The sequence below is a fragment of the Arachis hypogaea genome, chromosome 19 (genome assembly GCF_003086295.3).
Source record: "Arachis hypogaea cultivar Tifrunner chromosome 19, arahy.Tifrunner.gnm2.J5K5, whole genome shotgun sequence".
In the NCBI taxonomy this organism is placed as follows: domain Eukaryota; kingdom Viridiplantae; phylum Streptophyta; class Magnoliopsida; order Fabales; family Fabaceae; genus Arachis; species Arachis hypogaea.
In genome coordinates this window covers 89,641,983-89,648,820 of record NC_092054.1, presented here as the reverse complement: position 1 = coordinate 89,648,820, position 6,838 = coordinate 89,641,983, and the positions used below count along the sequence as shown (strand labels likewise).

At 36.4% G+C, this 6,838-nt stretch overlaps 1 non-coding gene across 1 annotated transcript; it reads left to right on the top strand.

The window, feature by feature from the left end:
* The first annotated feature begins 997 nt into the window (after window positions 1–997).
* LOC112782091 (small nucleolar RNA R71) lies at window positions 998–1,106 on the top strand. Its single transcript, XR_003192831.1, has one exon. It is a non-coding gene; the product is annotated as a small nucleolar RNA R71 (small nucleolar RNA).
* The last annotated feature ends 5,732 nt before the right edge of the window (window positions 1,107–6,838 follow it).

Genomic DNA, 6,838 nt, shown 5'->3' with positions numbered 1-6,838 from the left:
AGGCGTTCAACGCCTGTTCCTTTGCCAAGTTGGGCGTTGAACACCAGGAGGACCTCTTCCCCGGCGTTCAACACCAGATTCCCTGCCAGTTTGGGCGTTGAATGCCCAGTGAGGGATTCCTCACTGGCGTTCAGCACCAGCTTTGTTGCCAGGCTGGGCGTTGAACACCCAGTGAGGTATTCCTCACTGGCGTTCAACGCCATCTCAGTTTCTCTAGATTCGGCCTCATCCTCAATGGTGATGGCCTTGCACTCTTCTTTTGGGTTCACTTTAGTGTTACTAGGAAGAGTGTCAGGAGGAGTCTCAGGGATTCTCTTGCTCAGTTAACCAACTTGTATCTCCAAATTTCTGATGGAGGACCTTGTTTCAGAAATAAAACTATGAGTGGTCTTAAAGAGGTTGGAGACTATAGTTACTAAGTCAGAAAGGCTCTGTTTAGGGGTTTCCATATATTCCTAAGAAGATGGAAATGGTGGTCTATTGTTGAACCTATTCTGGGTTCTTCCACCTTGATTATTATTGAAGCCTTGTTGAGGCTTCTGTTGATCCTTCCATGAAAGGTTAGGATGATTCCTCCATGAGGGATTGTAGGTGTTTCCATAGGGTTCTCCCATGTAATTCACCTCTTCCATGGTGGGTTGGTCAGGATCATAAGCTTCTACTTCAGAGGAAGCTTCTTGAGTGCTACCAGCTGCAGCTTGCATTACAGTCAAATGCTGAGAGATTATATTGACCTATTGGGTCAAGATCTTATTCTGAGCCAATATGGTATTCAGAGTGTCAACTTCAAGAACTCCTTTCTTCTGAGGGACCCCACTGTTCACAGGGTTTCTCTCAGAGGTGTATATGAATTGGTTATTTACAACCATCTTAATGAGTTCTCTTGCCTCTTCAGGCATTTTCTTCAAGTGGAGTGATCCACCTGCAGAGCTGTCCAATGATATTTTGGACGTCTCAGACAGACCATCATAGAAGATACCTAGGATAGACCATTCTGAGAGCATGTCAGGAGGACACCTCTTGATCAGTTGCTTGTATCTTTCTCATGCTTCATAGAAGGATTCACATTCTTTCTGTCTGAAGGTTTAAACTTCCATTCTAATTTTGCTCATCCTTTGAGGAGGAAAGAATTTGGCCAAGAAAGTATTGACCAGCTTCTCCGAAGAATCTAGGCTTTTTTTAGGTTGAGAATCCAACCATATCCTAGTCTCTGTCTCTAACAGTAAAGAAAAAAAGCATAAGTTCGTATACCTCAGGATTCACTCCATTTGTCTTAACAGTGTCACAGATTTGCAAGCATTTTGACAGGAATTGATGTGGATTTTCCAGTGGAAGTCCATGGAATTTGCAATTCTATTGTAGAAGAGAGACTAACTGAGGCTTAAGGTCAAAGTTGTTAGTTCCAATGGCTAGCATAGAGATACTTCTGCCGTAAAAGTTAGGGGTAGCTATGGTGTTGTCACCAAGAACCTTTCTTGCATCTCCTCCATTATTAGCATTGGCTGCCATGTCTTCAGCTTCTTGTTCAAAATTTTCTGAGAGGTTTCTTCCGGAGTGTTGTACTTTGGCTTGTTGTAAACGCCTCCTGAGAGTTTTCTCAGGTTCAGGATCAGGTTTAAAGAGAGGTTCTCTATCTCTGTTCCTGGTCATAAACAAGAAAAAGAAAACAAGAAATAAAGAAAGGAGAAGAATGAAGAATGAAGATAGAAGAAGGAGAAGAAGAATTCGAATAAAGAGATGAGGAATTTGAAAATTTAAAGTAAAAAGAGAAATAAGAAACAAAGATAATTTAATTATTGATTGAATTTGAAAATTAAAAGCTAATTAACTAAAAAGATTTGAAAGTTAAATTATGAATTTTAAAAAAGAAGAGAGAAAATTAAAGAAGATATTTTTGAAAATTAGAAGAGAGGAATTAGTTAGAAAATTTTGAAAAAGAAGAAAGAGAAAACAAGTAACTATTTAAGAAAGATTTGAAAACAAGATAAGATAGAAGATTAGAAAAGATTTGAATTTATAATTTGAAATTAGAAAAGATAAGATAGAAATTGAAAAGATTTTAAAAAGATTTGATTTTGAATTTTGAAATTAGAAAATATAAGAATTTAAAAAGATTTGAAAAAGATAAGATTTGAAATTTGATTTTTGAAAAAGATTTGATTTTGAATGTTGAAATTTAAAATTTAAAATTTTGGAATTCAATTTTAAAATTTGAAATTGAAATAAGATAAGATAAGATTTTTTGAATTTTAAAGAAAGATCAAAAGATAAGATAGCAATTTGAAAAAGATATGATTTTTGAAAAGATTTGATATTGAAAAGATTTGAATTTGAAATTTAAAACTCAAGATAAGATAAGATAATGATTTTGAAATTAAAATTTATAATTTTTTTTGTTGCTTTTTTCGAAAATTGAGATAAAAATAAGAAAAGATATTTTATTTTTTTGATTTTTGAATTTAATGAAGAAAGAGAAAAACAACTAAATGACACCAAACTTAAAATTTTTAGATCTAACACACCTAGAATTCGAAAATTGCAAGGAAAAATATAAAGAGACATCAAACTTAAAAATTTTAAGATCAAAATAAGAAGAAAAACAAGAACAATTTGAAGATCAAGAAGAACACCAAGAATAAAACTCAAAGAATTGAAAGAAAACAAGAACATGCAAAGGACACCAAACTTAAAAATTTTGAAAACCAAAGACACAATTTTTGAAAATTTTAAAAGAAAAGACTCAAGAAGACACCAAACTTAGAGATTGACACAAGACTAAAATAAAAGACACTATCTTTGAAAATTTTTTTGGAAAAAGACTCAAGAAATTCGAAAAAGACTCACACAAGAACAAGAACAAAGACTCAAACAAAGAATAAAGATTGATAAAGAAAAGAAAATATTTTTGAAAGCTTTTTGAAAGGAAAATAAAAGACTCACGTAAAATAAAACTAAACCTGTAAAGAAAAGGAAATTACCTAATCTAAGCAACAAGATAATCCGTCAGTTGTCCGAATTCGAATGATCCCCGACAACGGCGCCAAAAACTTGGTAGCACGAAATTACACTTCGCCCAACTGAACCAGCAGGTGCACTGGGTCGTCCAAGTAATACCTGAGTGAGTCAAGGTCGATCCCATGAGGATTGTGATTTGAAGCAAGCTATGGTTATCTTGTAGATCTTAGTCAGGCAGATAGAAGAGTTGTTTGTTTGATTAATTTGCATAAAAGGAAAATAAATAAAACGTTACTTAGTTGATGGTGAATGCAATGATATGAAGATGGTTAAGGCTTGGAGATGCTTTGTTCTTCTGGATCAATCTGGTCTTACTCTCTTCTTCAACTGTGAATGATTTCTTCTATGGCAGGCTGTATGTGATCAACGCCTTTCTTAAGGGATCGCCAATACTCCTCCAGATTTGAACCCCAGGGTTAGTGTGGATCCAGTCTGATTGAGAGTGAAGCTCCTGCAGTTCATTCTCCTTAGTGATCCTACCCAAAATGCCACTGACAAGGTCAAATCTTCTGAATTAGAGAATGTTGCGCCTTTGGTTCTATCCTCTACCACAAAGACTCTAATCTCCCCGCACCTCGGCTGAACTGGTGTCTCGAGAAGTCCCCAACGAAGTCGGGGATTAGCCGTCTAAGAGATGTATGATCAAGCTAGTGGTTCATCATTGTCCGATGAAAGATTCATGCTGAACCCAAGTAGAATGAGATAACCTTGTGCTGGTTCAACGCATTCATAATGATGAAGAATGGACATACATCTTAGAATAGAGAATCAAACACATATTGAGATAGAACAGTAGTACTTTATTAATCCATAGAACTCAGCAGAGCTCCTCCCCTCAACCTAGGATGTTTAGAAACTCATAATGATAGAAAATACAATGATAAAAAAAATATGGCAGGTCCTCCTTCCCTGAGTTTGTAAAATTTCTCAAATAAATACTAAGCTAATGACTAAGGACTACATAAGAAGGGTAAAACAGCCTTTTAGTGCTAAAATCCACTTCTGGGGCGAACTTGGTGAGTGTTTGGGCTGAGCTTGATTGAGATCCATGTGTTAGAAGGCCTCTAGGGCATTGAACGATGGCTAGGGGATCCTTTATGGGCGTTGGACATTGGTTCTTCTCCTTTGGGCGCTGGATGCCAGAATAGGGTAGGAGGCTGGCATTGAACGCTAGTTTTGGGGCTTCAATTCTGAAGCAAAGTATAGCCAGTTATAAATTTCTGGAAAGCTATAGATGTTAGCTTTCCATAGCCGTTGAGAACGCACCTTTTGGATGTCTGTATCTCCAGAAAATCTCTTTCGAGTGCAAGGAGGTCAGATCCAGACAGCATTTGCAGTGCTTTCTTTGTCTCTGAATCAGACTTTTGCTCTAGCTCCTCAATTTTAGCCAGAAAATACCTGAAATTGCATAAAAACATATAAACTCAAAGTAGAATTCAAAAATGTGAATTTTTCACTAAAACCTATGAAAACTTAATAAAATATAAATAAAACATGATAAAAACTATATGAAAATGGTGCCAAAAAGCGTATAAAATATCCGCTCATCACAAAGCCATCCTGGAAGTGAATCATCGAGCGTGTTGCACGCCCAGGAGTTGGCATGTGACATGCCGCTTTGTGCCTCTATGTTGGCTTCCTATAATCATGTCCTGGCGTGCCACGCCCTTTTGCTGGCATGTTGCATGCTAGGTTCTTTGCTTTGGTCTGCATGGGCGTGTTGCACGCCAATTTTCTACCTTCTTTAGGATGCTTTTCTTATTGCTTTCTTCTTTTTGTGTTCTGATTCCCTTTTGCCATCCTTTTCCTACAATTAACAAGAATTCAATAGACTCAAAGTACTAATAAAATATCATATTTTGAGCTTTGTTTCTTTTTAACCTTCCTAGCCAATTGTACTCAGAGCCTTGGGCCTTGCTTTTTGTTTTTCTTTCTTCTCTATTATTGCTACTTCTTGGTTTTATGAATTTTTAAAAACCTCCATAATTAATAAGAAAATTATGAAATGAAGGATAAAGTATAAGATAAAGGATGATATAAAAAGACACAGTAGAAACATAAAAATATAGAGAAGAGTTTTCCTACTAGACCTTTAAGTTACCTATTCTTAGCAACCTAGATCACCGAAAGGGATTCTCTACTAGACCTTCAAGGAACTTGTCCTTGACAACCTAGATTAGAGCGCTGAAGTTGAAGAAACAACCAGCAGATTCAACTTAGGTTGGATCCTTCAGTCTTCTTCATATAACAAGCGACGCAAATCACTCACCTCACTTAATCACACAATAAAAACGTGCATAAAGCAACTGAAAATTTTGTTCATCAAAAGTTGTGTAAATGGCCTCACAAAAGGTGTTTAAATAGACCCCTAACAAACTAGCTAAAAGATAGGATAAGATAAGTGTTCATACCCTAGCCTGATCTCTGAGCCGGGACCCAGTATGGCGAAAGGGCTAACCTCCAGAGAGGGCCCTCCAATCTCTAGCAGACCTCTTATAAGAGGTCGGACACCATCCAGAAGATACCAAGGCTAGGTCACTGCTTCGAGAAAGACGGTAACCAAAAGGATAAGATCTCAACAAACTCCCTGATAAACCCCAATTTGGTGGTTTATCTTGTGCTTAATTTAGGGGATTTTATCAACTTTTCTCACATTTATTCAATGAAATAACATGGTTTCATAATTCTCCCTTAATTTGTGCTTAAGTGTGAAAACATGCTTTTTAGGCCCTTAATTGATTAATTTTAATTCACCTTTGATTCCACTAGATGCCTTGATGTATTTGTTAGTGAATTCAGGTTGAAAAGCCTAGGAATGGATCAAAGAAGTGAAGAGAAAAGCATGCAAAGTGGAGAATTCATGAAAAATCAAGGATTTGGAGTGCATACATCGATGCGCAGGCGTGACAAACGCGAACGCATGGAAACGAGGAAGTTGCATGGCGACGCGTACGCGTGACATGACACGTACGCATAGGAAGTAAAATGCCAAGCGACGCGTACGCGTGACCCATGCGTACGCGTCGCAGCTCACACGTGACCTTATTAAAGTGAAAATGCTGGGGGCAATTTCTAAGCTTCCCAAGCCCAAATCTAACTAATTCCAGAGACTATTTCATGCAGAATTGAAGATTGGACAAGGGGGGAGCAATTTGTAGAGTTTTCATCATGCTTTAGTTAGTTTCTAGAGAGAGAAGCTCTCTCTTCTCTTTAGAATTAGGTTAGATATAGATTAGGATTTCTTTAGATCTAGGTTTAATTCATGCTTTGATTTACTTTTCTTTTTTAATTTCTTGTTTCTTTACCTTTGCTTTCCTAGTTTAGTATTTTACTCTTTGTATTTGTTTACTTTGTTGTTGATGCACTCTTTACCTTTGATTTTTTTATTGTTTAATTGCTTTGTTGTTGTTAATTTCTTGCAATTTGTAGTTGTAGATTTATATTTCTTGCAATCTTATTTTCCCTTACTTTTATGCCTTCCAAATGTTTGACAAAATGCTTGGAAGGATGTTAGAATATATTTTTCTATTCTTGGCTTGGGATGGTAACTTAGGTGAACTTGAGTTGCTAATGTCCAAGTAATTGATGATTGGTGTCCATTGGCTCTAGCTTCAACTAAATCTATTAGTGAGGTTGCTAGGACTTATGGATTAGGATTAACATTTGACTTTCCTTTACTTGTTAGAGGATAACTTAATGGGATTGATCCTTGCAATTATCATGTTGTGGTTAGTAACAAGGATAAAGATCCTTAACCATCAACCCTTGCCAAGACCTTTTTATCATTTGAGTTTCGTTTACTTTCTTGCCATTTATTTTTCTT